This window comes from Pteropus medius, unplaced genomic scaffold, assembly GCF_902729225.1.
Source record: "Pteropus medius unplaced genomic scaffold, Ma_sr-lr_union100, whole genome shotgun sequence".
Lineage (NCBI taxonomy): Eukaryota > Metazoa > Chordata > Mammalia > Chiroptera > Pteropodidae > Pteropus > Pteropus medius.
Window position 1 is genome coordinate 5,840,795 of NW_024352786.1, and position 19,351 is coordinate 5,860,145.

At 39.6% G+C, this 19,351-nt stretch overlaps 1 protein-coding gene across 3 annotated transcripts in view; it reads left to right on the forward strand.

The window, feature by feature from the left end:
* Nucleotides 1–841: 841 nt before the first annotated feature.
* The window catches only part of SGMS2 (sphingomyelin synthase 2), a 73,064-nt gene continuing 54,554 nt past the window's right edge, over nucleotides 842–19,351 (forward strand). The window contains exons 1-2 of one of the 3 annotated variants that reach the window (XM_039848794.1): nucleotides 859–978; nucleotides 1,947–2,083. The gene's annotated coding sequence lies outside the window, so the exon portion shown is untranslated. Of the gene's footprint in view, nucleotides 979–1,946; nucleotides 2,084–19,351 lie in introns of all 3 variants that reach the window. The other 2 variants (XM_039848793.1, XM_039848795.1) reach the window with 2 other exon arrangements.

The following is a 19,351-nucleotide window of genomic DNA, read 5'->3' on the forward strand; positions in this document are numbered from 1 at the left end:
AGCAAATTAATAGAACAAATGACACGGTGGTTAGTCACCGAAGGGAAAGTATTAGCCTCATTAACTTGGAGCACCCTTCCAGCTCACACCTAGAGCTGCCACGGTGCGGACCGATGAGTAATCCTGCTAGGCAACTCTGCGGTTTAGACACCCACCTCTCTGACTGAGGCCCCGGCAAAACCCTTTGAGCAACCGCTGGTGCCTCCAAGCCCACTCACACCGACGTCAGGAAGCAGCTCCTGAATAAGGCAAGGTGCGGGGGTGGGGGATACCCTCCCAGCCCCACCCTTGAAAGTTGCTGAGAGTGACACCCAAACAACTTTCTCAGATTGATCTCTGTCACTGCTCTGGGAGGTCTGCCCCCGGCGCTTAGCCTTTCCGTCTAGAGCCAATCCGCCCTCCAGCCAAGCCCCTCCTTCCCTGCACCTTTAATAGCTGGGAAAGGGGTGGGTCCGCCGGGGTTTTCTTAAGAAGTCGCACCGGTTTTTCGGGCTCCGCTCTGCGCCTGGAGAACCACAGCAGCGGGAGCGGGCGCTGCTGCCACCGGGCTGGCAGTGAGTCACTGTTTGGAAATGGAGTGGGCGGGTGAGGGTGTGAGAGAATGAATGATGTCAGGAGCGCGCAGGGCGGGGAGAGCGGGCCGCGGGGCTGTTGTAAACACCCAGCGCTGCGCCGCGGGCCGAGCGGGGCGGGGAGACCCCGCCCTCGGCGCGCAAGGGGCCGTCCCCGGCCGCCGGATCCCCAACGGGGCTGCAGCGCCGCCCAGAGCGGCCTCGGGGGCGGCGGCCGCGGGAGGGGCTGGAGGACCTGCTTCCCACGCGGGGCCGTGGCGCAAGGGGGCGAGATCCCGAGTAAACTTTCTAGCGGCTTCGGCCGGGGGTGGGGGTGGCTGCGGCAGCGGGCTTCGTCCGCTGGCAAATCCTCCGCCAGGAGCTAGTGCCTTCGGCTGGGAGCGTCTGGAGCCCCAGCTGGCAGCGGGTAAGGAGCGCCCGGAGGGGCTGGGAGGAGGATGGGCTGGGAAGACACGCGTCCTGTGAAGCGCGGGGAGGAGGAAGGTGGATTGCCAACCAGGACGTGGCTCTGAATCGGCCCCCACGCGCCCCGCCCCACGGCATCTTTCCTTGCTTTTGCCTGATAGAGGATGGATGTGTGGCTTAAGTCTCCTTGCTCCGAGCATTCAGCTCATTCATTTGCAACCATTTCGGGTAACTCGGTCCTGGCGTCGAAAGGACACTTTAAACCATAGATTGTCCAGAGCCACTCCGGAGGTCAGGGTTGAAGTTCAGGTAGTGGAGGAGGGACTGTCTTTTTCTTTTTGAGAGGCACTTACTGATGATGTGTGAACAGTGATATCCCAGCTCTGGGCAGCCTGCACTGAAACCTTTCAGCGTTTGGCGGTCCAGAAGCTACTCCTAAGCAAAGACTCAGCGCACATAGGTGGGAGGAGACCTGTTTATCTTTCTGAGATACGGGTAATTGTTAGTAACCCGCGGCTACGTCTTCAAACAACTCTAATTTCATGTCCAGTAATCTTTTATTTATAAATCTTGGCCGTTCTGTTTAATCTTACCTGCTCTGATATGACCTTAAAATTAAATATTAAATCATTTTGACATGTATTTTAAATTTTCGAAGAGATCTGTTTAGTGTCTCTAGGTTGACTGTGGATTTTGATTTTAAACTTAACTTTTCAAATCCTTGGTTTCACTCCTAGTCGCATCTATTAAGGGTGTGTTCTCAGTCATATTAAACACGCTGATTCAGTAAAATTGGACTGTAACGACTTCAGAGGATAATAATGAGGATTAAAGCACAAAAGACCTATCATAATGTCTGGCACAAAGTAGACTCCCACAAAGTGTAACTATTTATATATAAATAATAGTGCGTTTCAGCTGGCTTAGGTAATAACCAATTGATTTGTACAAATATTCTTACTTATACAGCTGATTGGCTGAGATTTTTCACGTGAAGTCCTTTGGCAAGTTCCTTGGAATGTGAAGTGATGTCTTCAGGAAGTTAAACATTTCAATGGTGGCTACCACCTCACGTCAAGGGAACTGACATTCTGTGTTTAAACAGAGTAAGAGCAGTGGCTGAAATTGAAAATCTGGAATTTGGAGGAAGACTGGATGTGTGAAAAACTCTCTTGACCCTTAACATTTTTTTTCTTTTTAAAAAACAAGCTGCGTAAAATTTTCTTTTTATAGCTCATTGACGATAGTCTGTCTTCACCATAGCCTTCTGGTCGAAGTGTGTGTGTGTGAGAGTTAATATTTAATTTGGTTTCTTTAGTTTCATTTTTAAGTAAAGCTGGTTGACTTATGAACCTGGAAGGAAACACTTGGACATTTTGTGTTGTCCCCTGTCCTCAGTTTCTCTTCTGTAATCTCATAAAAGCCCTAGGAAATATTTGGAAGAAGCATAGCATTTGCTCAGGTGTTATTGAAAATGTTTATTATTACCATATCTACAACTTTTAGAGCCAAAGGTCATGGGAGATTTTTTTTTCAGAGCGCCATTGTAGAGAGATTCTGGACACTGGCCTCTGGAAGTCCTGAGGCTATCTTGTGTGGTGACTTACTAGTTGTGTTACTTCCAGTGAGTTACTTAAACTCTCTAGGATTCTTGTGGGACTTTAAACAAAATATAGAGGAAAAAAAAAATAGAAACACTCTTACTTCAATTAAAATAGACAATGGAATATAAGTGAGAACTTTTTAAATAAGCAAGACTTTGAAGTGAGATGTTTGTTTTTCCTTTTTTTAAAGGAACAATTAGCGAGAATTCCAGACAGTTTTAGACTAAAGAGTTAGCCTATCTACCTTTATCCAATTCTTTTATGGGGGAATCGAAGCCTCTATCCTGAACTACTATCAGACATTTATTCAGTTGGTGAACATGTAGTGAGCAGCTACTACTTTAGGTACTATGCTAGGTACTATGGATGCCAAGATCAAGGAGACACTGTTACTGCCCTTGAAGCTTACAGTCCTGTAGAGAGCTCCTAGGCTGTGATTATGGAAAGGAAAAGAGTCAAAAAGGAGAAGGGTAGGGAGCTGGAAAGAAACCAGTGATTCCTCCCACTGATAATGGAAGATATAGTGGCATTCTAATGGTCTTGAATTGGGGCTCTTAAATTCTTATGAGGTTGAGCAATGTAAAGCTTTGCCCGATAAAAATATTATAAACAGATTTAGCCATTAAGTTAAATAATTTTAAACATTCCAGAGCAAACTTGATTAAATGAAACCAGAAGAGTAAATTCAGCTCAACCAAGATTTTTTTATTGTGAGCAAAGCACTATGGTAGATTTTTAAGAGAATAATTACTATGTGCGAATATTCTAATTTATTAATACTTACCCTATCATGGGTAGTATGATATTTGTAGAAGTTAAAACATACAAGTCAAATTAGCCAGCTCCTGGAAAATCACTTAATGCTATATCCTCAAATTCTTTTTCACCCCATGAACATATAACTCAAAGACCTAACATGTAGTGAGCTTACTATTGGCCAGGCACTGTGCCAGCTGCTTTATTCACAAAATTTCCTGTAATCCTCACTCTAGCCCTATGAGGTATGTGCTATGATTATTTCCTTTCTGTTGAGGAGAAAACTGACTTAGAGAACTTAAGTAACTTTCCTGAAGTTGCACAGGCAGAAAGTGATTCTCTACAAAACTGGGCCCATTCTCTACATACTGTTTTAATTTACTTTTTTTTTTCACTCAAATATGTATATCTTTATATCACTAAAATACTCATACATCATTTATAGTCTTCTGTTATATGTGTGCATCCCGACTTAACCAATTCCCTATTGTTGGGCAGTTAGTTTCCATTTTTCACTATTTTAAGCAACTTTGCATTAAATATCCTTCTAGCTATATCCCTGTGCACATCCATGATTATTCATTTTGCATTTTAAAAAGTGAATTCCAGTGTTTAATTTAGAGAATGAACTCTTTTTTTCTCTACCATATTCAGAATTAGAAAACTTTTTCCTTTCCCTTTAAAATTTAAGAGTTTTTATTTCTGTGTTCCTTTTGTGTTTTTCATAAGATTTTAGCAATGGATCAACATTCTCTGTGGAAGTTCACAATAGGTCAGTAGCTCATTACACAAGGGATTTATCTGATGAAAAAGGAACACACAGGGGCTTTCTTAAAGAACTATTTGTGTTTGTATTATTCTTATTAGCCCTAAAGCTAACTTTTGTGGGGAAGGATAGCAGAAGGGAGCAGTGCTGATTTTGCCAAGCAGCTCTCTAAAAGAAATTCTGCTTCTGCAATTTGCTTCCTTAGAACCCAGTGGGGTAGACACGTTAAATTTTGCAGATACTACACTTAGCATATTTATCACTAGGTTTAAAATAAGCTCCATCACTTTTAAATAGGTCACCTTTTTAAAAAATCTTACACATTTTTTTCTTTGATCTCTTGAGAAGTATATCGTTGGTAAGAAATTTTGGGTTAATTTAATGAAAGTGAAAGACATTTTCAGTAGCTAATTTTCATTATAGGTAAAAAGCACATCTTCATTTAAACATTTTCAAGTTTTACCGTAATATCATACCCTCATTGCTACCCTGAGTCAAAATTTTAATTTCTCTCTGGGATTATTTTTTCATTTCTAATGCTAGTTACTTTATTCTGACGGTTTTGATAAAGGATGTTGGAGTGTGAGTGGTGTCCAATTCAGCCTCTTCATGGAGAAACCCAGATCAGTTCAATTTATTAATTTCTAATAATGACTTGTACTTCAAAGCAGAATTTAAAGAGTTAATAGAATTTAAGTGTAAATAGGATAATCAGTTATTTGCTGATTGGTTTTTCTCTACTGCCAAACCCCAATTTGATTATTTGCTTACAATTCAAAATTTAACCTTAAAATTTTGTGTCTTAGTTTGAAATGTCACTTAAAACTTTCAAACGAAGCTTGTGCGCATTCTTAGATTTTTATTTTTTGAAGAAATGTTAACTGGATTGAGTGTTTGTACATCTTTTCTTTCAATATACCCCTTTGTACTATTAAAAAAGAATAAGTAAAACCCTGTACTAAAATTAGGGGAATGAAAGGAGATGAAAGATAACAAATTGAAGGCCCAAGAAGCAGGAAAGACAACCAGCTACTAAAAGTCAGGTCAAGTGAACCACTCTAGAAGGGCCCACTTCTCTGCCTGGTAGTGCCTGTGCTGAGTTGAGGCTCATGTGTAGTGATGTATTTTGACTGTGGAAGGAGAGACGCCCAGCTGCGAAGGCCAGCCTCAGAGAAAATTGAGTTGGAGATGAAATACCCACCTTAGGCATCCTCAAGGCTAAGTGTACTCACCATACTTACCTACACCAAGGGAGGGCTCCATGACTATCTGAATAAAGGCAAATTACTATCCAACTGAAACTATGGAACTGGAGGCATCGTAGTTATGGAAAACTGGGGACTAAGCATCTATCCTTGAAATTTAATCACCTCTTTTCATTGAGATGATTAGAAATGCAAAGTACATGATAAGAATTAAACTTTTAAAAAATCTTTCCCACAAATCAGAAGGGGCAGCCCTGAAGATGGGAAAAGAACTGCAGGAAGAAAAATGGGACAATGCCGAAGGCGGATTCTGTGTTCCTCAAGGGGTTTGTGTCCTCTCAAGGCCTGCTGGGAACTGACTTCTTCTGTTGGAACTGGGGTCTTGTTTAATGATCCTGGAGGGCATGGCAGGTGTGAAAAATGTGTGTCGGGGTGTCTGCCAGTCATCCTAGAAAACCGACTCTTAACACACAGCCCACCTAGATGAGTTAAGGATATTTTCCCTTCCCTGGGAATTACTTTAATTATATAGTGATTTGGGGTCATGGACTGCTTAACTCATTGGGGTGCCATGGAAGGATACTTTTAGGTAGCACTGATCGCCAAAGAGAAATGGAGACCTTTCAGGAAAAGACTGGCAGCAGTAGTTGGAACTGAAGCTAAGCCTTTGAAACAGAGGGGCCAGGCAGAGAGAGGCCAGATGCTCAGGTTGGTTCTCCACGTTTCACCATACACAGAGATGGGACAGTGTGGTAAAATGTGATGGTTAAATAATGGTAGATGCTCTAAGAGAGGTGCTAGTGAAGATCAAATGAAATGCTCTCTTCATCTTCAGACAGTCCTGCAAAATAGAAATTGTGTTATCTCCACTCTGGAGGTAGAAACAGTCTAGAAAGGTTAATGCACTCAGGGCTGCAGAGCTGGGAGCAGGTGGAGCAGGGATTCGAAGCCAGAGCCACCTGATTCTAATGCCTGTGAGTTGCCCAAGATCCTTGCTGGCTCCCCATCATCTCTCTGCTCGTTTTGGAGATACGGCAGGTTTGTTGGGATGTATTTTGACATGGGATTGTGTGTCCTGGAATGTTTCTCTGGTTTGTGCTGAAATGTCACTTAAAACTTAGGGTTAGGGTTAGGAAGTAATGTTAGGAAGTAATGCCAGAAAGATGAACACCCACTGGCCTAAGCCATTGTGCACTTGAGTGCCAAAACTCCTGCCGTTCGCCACTAGGTGACCTTGAGCAACTTCCTCAGATGAACCTCCATTTCCTGGCTGTAAAATGGAAATAGCATTTACTTCATAGGATGACCATATGAATTAGCTGACTCTATGTGTGTAAAACACTGAGAGTAATGCCTGGTTCAAAAGTAAATAAAGCCGTTGTTCTATATAAGCTGCCCCTCTAACTTTTAAAAATAAAGGGTTCAATTCTACTACCTCAAAAATCAAATTGTGTTTTTCGTTAAGGTGGGTTGTTTCTTTTGTAATAGAATATCCATTTGTCACACCTTGCCTGTGCTGGTAGGGTCTGAGTCCTATCCCTCCCTTTTTCCTCCCCCTTTCCTTTGGGGTTAAAATAAAAATAGAGTCGATTGTACACTGCTGTTGAATTCAAGAACTTTCATAAGAAGTTTATAACATCAACTGCGAATGCTGAAAAGCTTTCAGAGTGCAATCAACAATATGCCGGCCCTCGCAGCAGATGCTGGTGGCATTAGTGTCGTGTAACTGCTACTGTCCCTTACAGAGCTCAGCCTTCTGAGGATTATTGTACCATGAATACCACTGTCCCAGAAAATGCCAGGGCTATTAAGAATCACAAACCCTACTGTCCTCCCTGATGCTATGTGTCTTTCTTTAGGAGGCCCTAAGACAGTTTATTTAACACAGCTGCTACTGTTTTCTGAGATTTGCATTTGTTCAGTAAGTTGCTTAACCATCCAGTTATTACTACCCGAGTAGTTGCTACCAAACTTTAATGGCAACAAAGGGCATTGTTTTTGTTAAATTATATGTGTGTATGTGTGTGTGTATAATATCATATCCTCTATGATGGGCTAGCTCTAAGAAGTATATTCCCTTGGAATATAGCTTGGTTGGCAAGTTATAAGCAGCAAGCAGGAACATTTAAAATTTTAACAAATACAGTGCTCACTATATGCCAGGATTTGTTTTCAGCACTTATATCTGTTAGTCATTTACTACTGCTAAATCGCTGTGAGGCGGTACCGTATTAGAGTCCCTATTTGAAACACAAGAGAGGTTAAGTCATTTGCTTAAGGTCACACAGCGGAATTAGGTTCTAAAGCGGACAATTTGGCTGCAGGGTCTATCCACTGCACTCTGGTGGACTCTAGCACGTGTCTCACAGCTTGGGCTTCATTTGTGTCCTTACACCTGCATCTTTATCAAAGGAAAAATCACATCTGTCCAAACATCCTTATCAATTTATGATTTACTATGTGGAGGGTTACAACTAGGTCATATGTTTCATTATCATTATTGAAAGATATTGATGCTTAATTTTCAATAGACTGTTGTCAAACATTTCTCTCTGAGCCTTCTGAGTGCTCTGTCGTGCCTGGTGACCTGGGAAAGGAGCAATGTGGTTTCAGCTCAGCAAGAAGAGCTGCAATCTTATGCCTGCTGTTTGACCAGTTTATTTTTTTAAGTTTTAGGGCTTTCACCTATTGTAAATTAAAATAGTTAAATATCCTTATTGGAGAGTAGCTTGTACATGTCAGGTTTATCTGGCTGTTTTCTAATTACTATTGAAGATGGTGGTAGGCAAAATAATGGTCCCCCAAAGATGTTCACATCTTAATCCCCAGAATCTGTGAATGTATTATTTTACATGATAGGGAGAAATTATGGTTGCAGATGGAATTAGATTGCTAATCAGTTGATGTTAAGATATGAACATTATCCTGGGTTATCTGGGTGAACCCAGTGTAATCATAAGGGTCCTTATAAGTGGAAAGGGAAGCAGAAGAGTCAGAACCAGACAGTTGGCATTGTTAAAGAAAATTCAAACAGCCATTGCTGGCTTTGAAGATGGAAGGGGGCTATGAGCCAAGGAATGCACAGTCTCTAGAAGCTAGAAAAGGCAAGGTTCTCCCTTAGGGCTACCAGAAAGTAATGCAACCCTGCTGACACTTTGGTTTTGGCCCAGTGAGACCTATTTTGTACATCTGGCCTCCAGACTGTAAGAAAATAACTTTATGTTGTTCCAAGTCACTACATTTGTAATAACTTGTTACAACAGCAACAGGAAACAGAGAGTTTCCTAGAACATAATACAGAGAGTGACTAGAACAATCTATGTTTTGATTGTTTCTTATGTCAATCCTGGGACAGGGCTACCTACTCTCATGATATATTTTTAAGGACACATCAGGTATAGCAAGTGTTTTACGTTTTGAGGGCTATTTTACTTTACATGTAAAATTAACCACTTTGGGGAAGGGGTAGTTAACTTTTGATAATTGTATACATTTCTATAACTAGCAAATATTTAAAATGAAAGTACCAAGTTTTCAGCAAAAAAAAAAAAAGACATTGCTTATGTGATTATGGAGCAAGTTGAGCCACCTCAGACATTTTTTTCACTAGAGTCACCTACGAAATGTGGTTCTGCGTTCCACGTAGTGTCGTAGCGGTCAGAACAACCTGGCGTTTGTTTGGGCTGAGATTATGGCCCAAATGCGGTGCTGGTCGTGGTGGTGGAGGTTGTCCCTTGAGTGTTGACTTCAGGTTCTCTTTAAATTCTTTTAATCTTGTTTGTTCTGCTTTCCCAGCAACATTATTATGAATTTTCTGAAATTCATAATATTCTATATACAAGGGCTTCCCAAATGTAATGGTTAAACAAATAAGTGGTGGGAATCATTTGTCGGATCATCTGTAGTAAGTACCTAGAGGGCTATAGGACCCAGAGTAGATGATATCTTGAGATGGAAGTGTTAGTTACTGAAATTAAAAATAATAAGAATCATTGTCATGAATGGAGTTAGTTTTTTTGTTTTGTTTTGTTTTGTTTTGTATGAAATCCTCCAGTAACAATCTTACATTGTGATTTGGAGACAACTTCCTTCAGTTAAGGGCCTCCCATTATGCAATGTAGAAAGAGCACCAGCGTAAGAAATAAAATCTTGGGAGTCTTTCTGTCTTGAGGCATGAAATAAGGGATAATGTAGGATTTAAAAAAAAATAATTTTAGGGAAATATGGTGGAGAATTAGTTATTAAATATATATAGCAGTTTCTAAGGGGGAAGAGACTTGTGTAGAAGTATAAAATATTAGAAACTGTTAAAACCATGAGAAGATATTTTCATATTTGTAATTCTTTTAAGTATGTTCTTTTTAGCTCTGGAGTCACTTAGTTTAGGGGAAAATGTGTGTACGTGCGTGTGTGTGTGGTTGTGTGTGTGTGTGTGTGTGTGTATGTGCATGGTGTGTGTGTGTGTGTGTGAAGCACTCTCCTATAAATGTGAAGGTTTAGAAAAGACTCAAATGATGTGAGCGAAGGAAAGTTTTGTCTACATTCAAAAAAGCTTTCGCAGGAGATTTTTCTAGCCCCTCACTTCTCTTGTCTAGGGAGTTCTCAAGACACGGCTCTGTGGGCGTAGCGTACCACAGGACTCTGACTCATTTGCTTGCATTTTATCCTCATCAAGTGATTCTTGGTTAATAGCTTGATTTTCCCTACCAATATCTCCATAGCAGAATGAGGATGTATGGCTATATATGTCTCCAAGTAACTTCCTTCACTAGTCTTCATTTCCCACCCATCGTTGATAAATTAATAGAGCTATGTTTTCTGTTACATCTTTCATTAGAGTACCAGAGCTTCTCTCTCCTGGGTGAACTGATGAAATACTTTCTGAGCTTGCAAAGACCGGACAAGGTGCTGACCTGTCCCCAGGGAGAAACCGTACCCTAAGAATCCAGTGTTGTCTGATGAAAATTTAAGGGGAACCACACATGACAGCCATATATATGATTTGAATTTTCCAACAGCCACATTACAAAAAGTAAAAAGAAACAGATGAAATTAATTTTAAGAACATTTTATTTAACTCAATATATCATAACGTTATATCTGATAGTATCAATTAGAATCAATATAAAAATTTCTGAAATGTTTATATTTTTTTCCAAGTCTTCAAAATTTGATGTGTATTCTGAACTTACAGCACATCTCAAAGTGGACTGGCCGCATTTCCAGTGCTCAGTAGCCACATGGGGCTACAGCTACCACATCGTGCAGCTCTGACCAGCCTTATATTTACGAAGCAGTACCCTGCATGAATCTGAGGATAATCCCTTAATAGTCCAATGACTTTGGTCTATATTTAAAAATGGGATTATATGATGGGGTCGCCTTAGTGAGCAACAGAGAAAACTGGTTCTGGTACTTTTTGCTAGAACGAGGGAATAGGCTGAATGGTACAGTGAAACATCTCTAAGGTTATCTGTCATGGAAATTTGTGAATTTTGATGCCAGGAGTTGTGCCTGGACCTATAAATGAAATATTTAGACTATTAGATTTATACATATAGAAAAGATGGCTGCTCATATGCCTTTGTGAGCTATGAAACAGGATGTGTGCAACATCTGGGCTAGTTTCAGGCCCAGTGCCTCACCACATGTAACTAACTCATCTCTGTCACCTCACTGTCTACCTGTTTATCCATCACCGCCTTTTCCCTATCCTTGCCTATTTATGTACATTATGTTGTTTACTAATGCGCTCTTGTTCACTAGCTTATTGTGACAAATTTGGAAGCAAGCCACTAGATCAGAGAAATCATTAGTTGATATCAAATATCAGTCTACCAGGAACAGATAGGATTAGAATGTAAGAAAACAGGCACAGTATGAGAGAGGGAGAGAAGGGAGGGGAGGAAGGAAGGGGATGGTGCAGTCCTATTGCGTGGGGAGAATAATTAAATGGAGAAGAAGGATTTCATAACAGCGGATTTCATAGCAAAAAAGTTCCCTCAGCCACTGGGCAAGCCACTGTTCTCATCAAGTTCTTGAGATAGGTTGCTTTGGATTTCATAAACGTGTTGATTTTATCAAATACCTGCATTACACAGATGGCTGAAAATGTCCAAGCCTTCTTTGGTTCCTTTGGAAACCGGTTAATGCATTCAACACAATTTTTCAAGCACTTGCTACGTACTAGATGTTATTCTTGATTCTAGGGGTTCAGTGAACAGTAAATTAAGTGTCTACCTTAATTTAAGAGATTGAGTTTGTGTGTTGAGAGAGGAAAAGGTATTGAAAAGGGAGGTTGAGCAGATGATAAGCGAGTAAAACCAATAAAGATAAGTGCGGATTTGGACTTCTTTAAAAGAAATGTGGTAACGCTTGAGAGTGACTGGGAAAATCTGCTCTAACGTCGTCAGGAAAGGTTGGTTGGAAGAGGTCAGATTTGCACTGAGATGTGAAGGATAAGAAGGAGCCAGCAGAGGGAACAGTATGCATCTGCATGGGGAGGGATTGTGCTTCATTACACAAGTTTGGCTGCAGTGTCCTGGCAAGAGAGAGTAGTGAGAGAGAAGGTCACAAAGCAGGCAGGACCAGGGTGGGTAGAGCTTGCCGACTCTAAGAAGTATGAGTCTCATTCCCAATGCAATGAGAAGGCATTGTGAAGGGATCAAAGAAGGAGAGGGACGTGATCTGATTTATATTGTAACATCTCTCTGGTTACTGGTCAGGGTGGAGTAGAAAGGGGCAAGTAGAAGCAAGAAGATCAGTTATGAAGCTAGTGGTAGCATTCTACATGAGGAGAAGTGAGGTGACCTGGCATAGAGTGGCGGTATTGGAGATGCGAGTGGTGGATGGGTTTGAGAGGTTTGGAGATAGAATCAACAAGACTTCAGGATAGATTTGGATGGGTGACATGAGAGAGTAGGAGAAACCATGCAGGACTCCTAGTGTGTTGCTAGGTGACGGGGTTGTACGGAATAGAGTTCTATTTTGGCCGTCGATTAGTTTGAGCTTCCTATTAGTCATCCAAATGGAGATAGATATCAAATGGCCAGCAGTGATTGAGAGACCTACATTCAGGGACAAGATCAGGGTCAGAGTTGTCTCAGCATAGAAATGATATATAATCTTATGGGACGTCTCGAATCACCTAGGGAGATTTTGTAGGGAGAGAAGAGAGACAGAGATCAGGCCCTGAGGAATAACAGAGTTAATAGATCAAGTGAGAGACCACGGAGTAGCCAGTGACATAGGAGGACTGGAAGAGCCAACAGAATCACAGGCTTAAAGCAGGATGGAATGATCAGTTCTACTGTAAGTTCTTGAGCAGTTGAGTTAGGTGAGAACACAGTACTCGTTGGGCTTTGTAGTATGGAGGATTCCTTTCGGCGGTGATCCTGAGGAGCCATTTTTAGAGGAGTGACTGAAAGCACAAATGAATTGACTTCCGGCATCCCCTGTAAGGTGCTTTCCTCTCTCTCTCCTCCACTTTACCTCCGTGGGAGAGGTGTCTCCTCCTTGCTCCAGACTTCTTAGGCCTTTCTCTGTCACAGGACTAATGTATTGTAAAATGATTTTCTGTTGAAATTATTATTTTTTTGGATGGAGCAAAATTTATGCATTTTTTGGTATTTTCTAACATGATGCAGTTGCTCCATATATATGTTTTCTGAATTAATGAGTTGAGTATACGCAAATCTTGCTCGTTTGCTTGTATTATTTACTCCTGTGTTGTGTCAGACAGAGGCCAATGAAGAGCCTGGTTTTCCTGATTCTCAATCTGCTCCCTGTGCCTTCTGTAGCTGCAGCCTTGCCTGGGCTGAGAATGTCTTTGGCTCAGGATTGCCCCGCTGCCTCCCTCCTCCCCTCTCCGTCCCCTTTCCTTCTGTCCCCTCCTTCACCTCACCTGTTGCCAGGGATTGATTTGGAAGGCTCGCTTAGTCTAGTCCTTTCTTCTGTGACCCCTACGGAAATCATGTCTTACCTATTTCAGAAACCTCATCTCTTCTCCACCTCTGTGTTCTTTTGAAGTCACTGCAGTTACTCCATACATTTCGCCATTTCTGAAACGTTTATTTGCCCTATTGCATACTTAAGTAACCTAAAGGCCTTGTAACCACTGACCTTAGCGACCTCAAAAGGGTTCTATTTAGCGAGTTTTCTTTTTTTTTCCTTGGTAGTTCTTTTCCCACCAATGCTGTTCGGAAGTGTTTTTTTTTTTTCCTTCTACACTACTATTGCTTTGTTTTCTGCTTCATTATCCTCCTGTTGCAACACCCCAATTATGCTAGTTGCTGTGGAGATATTAAGTGTATTGCTATAATGGAGATTATTCCTTTAGGTAGAAGAAGAGAAGAGGAGGATGTAAATCTTGTTTTTGTGCAGATGTTTCCTAGTAACACAAATAACTAAGTGGTACTAGAGACTATGGTGCAGAAATGTCTGTATGGGGTTGGCTTATGTTTTCGGAAAGGATCGGTTTTCTTAATTAAAGAAAATATTAGTTTAAGCTTCTGTTCCTATTAGAGATTAATTTTATATGTTAATAATTTACTGTTCTTTAATTTATATTCTTTGTTTAATATAATGTTGCCTCATAGGGTCAAAATCCTTTGTAGACTTTATCTTTAAAAAATCATCTCTTAAAGACTTTTGAAAACACTTTACTAAAGGAGATACATTTTAATATTGTTCATCTGATTTTTATTTCCTGAAATCTTGCAATTTTCTGTGGGCTTTATTTATTATAACCAAGGTGATTATGTGTCCTGGCTTGCCCAGGCTAGCCCTAGTGTATACTTGTTGTCTTGGCATAATTATTAGTAAGGCTGTCTTTCACTCTCAAAAGTGGCCTAGTTAGGATGTTAAATTATATGGTCACCTTAATTGAAGACCACATTTAATAGAAACTGAGAGAATGAAGTATTTTTTGTTTTAATCCACATAACTTTTATATAGAGATATAGATCTATATATAAAATATATGAATTATGTACATGATACATACATACACACACAAATATGTATGTCTTATCTTCTACTTTTTCCAATTAAACTTATAGTTTAGAACTTGTCAAATGTCTTGATACAGTAGGAAAAAATATATATAGTCGTTAATTGTAAGGAAGTCCAAAGAATGTCTCATCTTCCTGATCTTCTCATGTTATATTTTCACTAACACTCATTTCACTGTAGTAATTCCTGATTCGGCTCCTCCTAAATGAGCAGAAGCTATTTTCGGGGGCAGGGGGGTGGGGGTAGGAAGTGTACTTTCCAAATGTGAGCTGTTCTGATTTGAAATGACTTCCCATATCTCAAGTTTGCTTTCCCTCTGCCTAGTAGACCTGCTTGCCTCCTTTACATTAGGTTTCCTGCCCACGGCATGTGGAGCAGGTGTGTCCTAGACTTCATCGCCTCATCTCTGTTAGCTCAGTTATTGATGAACCTGACAGTGGGACAGCAGCCGCTGGAGTAAGAAAGGGAAGGTCTTTTAAATTCTCTGGACATCTTGAAGAGTGAACAAAAAGGCATTTTGATATTCAGTCTTGCATTCTAAAAATATGCACATTCTTTCGCCAACCCATTCTCCTTAATATCAAGTTTATTATTATAAAAACTATAAAAGTCACACTAAAATTTTTATAAGTGATCAGAGATTTAGGGGAAATTTTCTGGCAGGTTATACTCTGGGGCCAAGGGGACCTCAAAGTGGTTTTAAAGCGTTAGTGAATTACTAGTATTGGAGACCATCTTTTCAGGTTAAGCTCTAGAAAAGGGTCCTGGCACATCCTTCAGTATTTCGGGAAAATAAAAGTTGATGAAGGGGAAGGGCTTGGCAAGAACCAGCATGCACCTATTTTATGTCAGAGTAGGTGTACCGTTGTAAACAAACAGACGTGGTCCCTCCCCTCATGGAACCTGCCACCTAATGTAGCAGACATCCAATCAAACCAAAGAAACAAGTGTATAACCACAGATTGTGAAAGTGAATCAGTAGTGCTGAGAGAGAGTAAGAGGAAGACCTATATTAGACCCATGCCAGGAAAGGATCCCTTTCAGAAAGGGACATTAAACTTGAGAAGTGAAGGATGAGAAGATGTAGTTGGAATCCAGCCAAAAAAACCCCCATGATGTTAGTGGTATATTAAGGTGAGACTCAGGTTAAGTAATTTGTTCAGGTAATTTAGCCAGTTTAGTAGCAAATATAAAGCTCTCGTGGGTTCCTCTCTTAGTGTTTCTCAACCTTTTTTCTTTTTTGTTTTTGTCTTTTTAGACAGGTTTTTCTTAACCACTCCCTACCTCCTTTGAAATTTTAATGCCCTTTAATGCCCACGAAACAGTTTTTCAGTCTTAGAATATAAGTTTCCACCACTGAGAATGCATACTCTGTCAGTCATCTGTGGGGCTCATCTCAGAGCAATCAGAAATAGACTTTTATTGGGTTTAATATAGCGTCATTGGGTTTTCAACTTGATTTTAAGTTCCTTGAGGCTTAGACCATCTCTAGTAGGGACAACAGTAGTAATAGATGCCACTTACCATGACACTTTAAAAAAAAAAATCTTCCATGAGCTTGGGAGGAGTAGGATAAAAATCTTGGAAGTAGAGCATGAAAAATCCTTAAATAGTCTAGTTAGCCTAGTTTTATATTTCGATGAAAAAACTAAGATTACTAGGAAAATCAGTATTAATCAGTTTCTTTAACTCGATTTGGTGCCACTTCTAGGACATTCTTGGAAAGGACCAGATTCAGGAGTTCAGCTTTTATTCTATAGCCTGAAAGATTAGATGTGCACAAAGTTGCAATCTTAGGAGCATTAATTTGGCAGACTCTTCCCGTACTTTTCTGAAACATGATGACAGTCATGACGGGATAAAAAGTGAAAATCTGATCATTGCTTCTCTGTTTCAGAGGTAGCACATTTGTCTACAAAGACAACTTTATAAGAATCGAGAAGAAAAGTGAACTAAAGATATAGAATACTAGTAACTTTTAAGAAAAGGAAATTAAGAGGGTAATAATAACTGTTCTTTATCACCAAAATTCTTTGTCATTAAAGTTTAAGGTTATACCTGTCTAAAGCGCATGGGTTTATTAAGGATAATTCATGTTATGTATTTTAGGTTGGGAGGAATGCAGGAATATGTTTGAAATCAGTGAAAGAAGTTATATTCTGGATCTTTTTCTATGAATCTCTGTGTTAATGTGTTTGTGAGAGAGAAATTTACATTAAGGTATTTCTAGTTATCTGGCAAATAGTCATGGAAACTGGAGTAAGGGGTAACTGTCTTAATGAATGACCTGTCTTATAATTTCCAGTTGTGCCTCAAAGACTTTTGGAGGTAGGCTCAGTCTCATCAAACCACTTTAAATTTTGCAGTGATTGCTTTTTATTGTTTCTTTGTCAACCACTAAGTCACATATACTATAGATATTAATTTTTTTCAAGATTCTTCATCCAATGTTATAATGTAAACCTACAGTTTCTCTCTCTTTTAATCTTTTTTGTTTTGTTTTCCTTCTTGACAAGTCAGTTGCCTTTAATAGCCGAGCAAGGAGAAGGAAAATTATGAAACAACAGCCAGAAGGATGACATTTATAAAAGTTCTTTCTAAATGGCTTAGTAGAAAAAACGAAATAAAGGTAATATATGATATTAGTCCCCAGATTTCTTTTCTGTTCTTTTTTGCGTCGTTTGTACAAGCAGTTGAACCCCTTCCCTACTCTGCCATCATCCTTAAAGAAAATGAGGCTGAATTTTTGATGTACCCAAACCATACTTTTAAAATGCTATTTGTAAAACAATCTTAGGGTGGCATACAGACTCACTTTTTATACAAGTAATTAATTAGCTGTTTTTGAAATCTAAGAATCCTCTGATCCTTTCCAACATGAAACTTAAAAAGAAGGAAATATTGACAAAAATGATTCTTTTAGAATCACTTGTCCTCAAAAACATTTTTATTCATTTAAATGAAATTTGATTATATTCTAAAGAGAATTCGGATTGACTCTTTAAACATAACCAGAATTTAACAAATATAGCTGTCTGATGAGCAGGCTTTATTATTGACTATTTGACGTGTGTCACCAGTAAATATTGTGTGTGGAAACGGAAGCAGTGGAAGTGGTGTGGTGTCAGCTGTGAATTGTCATGGACACAGTTGTCAATGAGAAGCAGAACAAGCTAAGAGTGTGACTGCAACGGGAAATTGGAGGTGGGGCTCCAGAGTCCTTCGTGCCTGCCTCCATTTGAGGGTGCTTCCACAGGAAGAGGCTCAAAGATCCCACACCCTTTGGGTTAGGACTGAAGAGCAAAATTATTGTGCAGTGGAGTGCTACTTTACGAAAGGTGTTCAGGGTGACCAACCAGAGGTTCCATGTGCAGTTACAAACTGCAGATGTAATTCGCAGAAGCCTTAAGAAGGCTGTTTGAAATTGAAGTGTTTTAATTTAAAATCACAGTATAAAACTTACACGGAATTTTGCAAATGGTGGAAAAATATCTTCTGAGACCTGGTTGTTATTTCTGTATTCAAATTTCTGTGTTATTGGCAGATATATCTCATGTTAGCTGCATCTTCTTAGCTGAGAGCGAGGCTCTTGATAGCATAGTTTCTTGAGGTTACACAGCTTGGAAGCTCTTCTCTTAGGGGGCTCTAGTAAAGTGTGTCTTTGGCTTTGAGAATGTTCTTAAGGGATGTCATAAAGATGTCATTTTGGAACCAAAGCAAGTCTTAGGTATAGTTTCATCAGTGTGTAATTTTGCAGAGGGCACAATACAGATTTGTGCTAGGCTCCCTCCCTGTATGAGCTTATGCTGCATGCTGAATGAAGCCTTTACTTTCAGCAGGAATAAGGTGTGCCCTGCCATTTGGTATACAAAGCATTGCCTTCATGTCTGTTGGAATAAATATGTACATAAAATATAAAAACCTGTGAGGGCAGTGATGGAGTTACAGATCTAAACACGTTATACCACAAAATGTAGTTCTGCCTCGACCACAGATGTTGTTACATCAACATTTAGCAGTGTTTAGGATGCTCTCTACATTTAGAAGACTTAAGTGCTTTTGAATTATAAGACAAATTTAGATCAGCGGTTGTGCTTGAGCAAATTTTTGTTGTTCTTAAAGGACATAACTGAGCCATTTTGCCATTAATGTTCAAGTGTTGCTTTATAGCTTAAATCACAATATTTGGAGCATTTCTTATTTTTGAAAAGATTATTGCAGTCTTAAATACGAATGAGTTTATAGGTAATTCTGAGAAGTACTTTTTTGTAAAATTAATAGGCTTTATTTTTCGGAGCAGTTTTAGGTTTATAGAAAAATTGAGCAGAAAGTAGAGTTCCCATATGCCATGTCACCTCATCCCCCAGTTTCCCTATTATTAGCATCTTGCATTAGTATGGTACATTTGTTACAATTGATGAGCCAATATTGATACATTAACTAAATTCCTTGGTTTACACTAGGGTTAACTCTGTGTACATTCCATGGGTTTTGACAAATGTATGACATATATCCACCACTACAGTATCACATAGAATAGTTTCACCACCCTAAAAACACCCTAGGCTTCCCCTATTCATCCCTCCCTTCCTCTGTCTCACCCCTTGGCAAACACTGATTTTTTTTACTGTCTCTGTAGTTTTGCCTTTTCCAGAATGCCAGATACTTGGAATCATATAGTATGTAGCCTTTTCAGATTGGCTTCTTTTACTTAACAGTTTGCATAAAGTTCCCCCTTTTTTTTTTTTTTTTGTAACTTCGGATAGTTCATTTCTTTTTATCATTGAATAATATTTTATTGCATAATATATAATGGTTCATTTATCAGCTTACTTGTTTAAGGATATCTTGTTTGCCTCCAATTTGTGACAATTATGAATAAACTTGCTATAAACATCTGTGTGTGTATTTGTGCAGATATGTTTATCCTTTGGGTAAATATCAAGGAACATATGATAAGAGCATGTTTAGTTTTTTAAGAAACTGACACACTGTCTTCCAAAGTGGCTGTTTCGTTTTCCATGTCCAGCA